Genomic DNA, 1,652 nt, shown 5'->3' with positions numbered 1-1,652 from the left:
ACACATGGGCTTACCCATGATTTTTGTTTTAGTGAATGTTTAAAAACAAAGATAATCATTTACATATGCATTTTATGTATACACACATAAAAACAAATTTAAAAAACTCAAAATGGTCCTTAGGCATGAGTTAAACACAAGTTCTGACTGAATAATGGCTATGGAAATTTCCCCTAGCATTTAGAAAAGCCGTTCTCTAGTGCAGAGGAAATAATATACCATGGTATCATATGTTCTTTTCTGATAAAGGAAGCAACTACAGAAAGCTTTTATTTGTTCAAAGTAACCAGTGCTATTGGTGCACCCCCCCCAACAATTCTCTCAATACTACTTTCAAAACAAATGTATCAAACTTAATTTATTAGATGTAGTTATTTCTTCACACTAGTAAATCAAAAATCAAGACCCAGATTGTGTGTGTGTGTATATAAAAATACATATAAAAAGCAATGCAAACAATTATTGAGCTTCATCTTCTGGACAAGAATGCCAACTTAGTCTCTCTTCATAAAAAGCAATTACAATTTGAGGACACTTCATATTTGCTTCTTTTGCCAGCACCAAATCTGCCTCATCTGAATCTTTCCATTTCATAAGAAACATTAATTTTCCACTGCTATCCATGGCACCAATTATTCTTTCAGGATCAAGACCTCTGGCAAAGCCTCTTGGTTTGTCAGCACCATCTCTTTTTTTCTTTGATTTGCTATCGTCAGATTCACTGTCAGATAAAGATTTTGTTTGTACCATCTTTTTCTTTACCAGCTTTTTGAGAATTAAAAAATGCTTCAATTAACTCTGGACAATCCAAATTTTCTTCAGGTTCCCAAGTATTGTCAGCATCTGTAAATCTCTTCCACTTCAGGAAATACTCCACTTTCCCATTTACTACACGTCGATCCAATACTTTTTCCACCACAAATTCTTCAGGCGCTGCCTCTTCAACCTTTTTACTTTTCCCATTCTGTTTCTTCCCCATTTTTTGCAATGTAGTTTTATTGGAGGCCATTTTTTATTGCAGACTTGAAGAGCTATTATTCACTGCCTCTGAGCTGCTCTGGGTCGCGGGTCTACGGTGTCTATAATATTTATCTTGATTACTGATTGTATGTGTGTGGGCGTGTGTGTAGTCCCTTAAATTTTGTAATGCACTCATCTCATGCATCTCAACTTAGTCCACATAAAGAAGAAAGGAAGTGAGGTAGGGAGGAAGAAAGGAAGAGAGAAGAAAGAACAAGTCTAGGTAAAAGAAATGTAAGAATAGTGGTTGTAGTGAGTTGAATTGTGGCCTCCACAAGGGTTGTCCATATCATCCCAGAAACTATAAATATGACCTTATTTGTTAAAAGAGTCTTTGAAGATGTAATTAAATTGATAATCATGAAATGAGGTCATCAAGGATTATCTGCGTAAGCCCTAAATCCAATGACAAGTCTGCTATATGATATATACAGGGAAAAGTCACACAAGTGAGAAAGAGAAGGCTATGTAAAGATGAAGACAGAGTTTGAAATATCTGGAATCCTAATAATTTGGAAAAATTATAGAAGTATCCTCCACTAGAGCCTGAAGAAGAAACATGAGCCTCTAAAATTGTGATAGAATAAGTTTCTCTAATTTTTACTAAGTCTATGGTAATTTGTTAAAGCACC

At 35.0% G+C, this 1,652-nt stretch overlaps 1 pseudogene; it reads right to left on the bottom strand.

Annotated features, from left to right (window-relative positions):
* Positions 1 to 459: 459 nt before the first annotated feature.
* Positions 460 to 1,041, bottom strand: LOC138381679 (chromobox protein homolog 3 pseudogene; annotated as a pseudogene).
* Between the last annotated feature and the right edge of the window lie 611 nt (positions 1,042 to 1,652).

Source organism: Eulemur rufifrons, chromosome 3, assembly GCF_041146395.1.
Source record: "Eulemur rufifrons isolate Redbay chromosome 3, OSU_ERuf_1, whole genome shotgun sequence".
Classification (NCBI taxonomy): domain Eukaryota; kingdom Metazoa; phylum Chordata; class Mammalia; order Primates; family Lemuridae; genus Eulemur; species Eulemur rufifrons.
The sequence above is the reverse complement of the archived record's forward strand: the minus strand, read 5'-3'. Positions and strand labels throughout refer to the sequence as shown.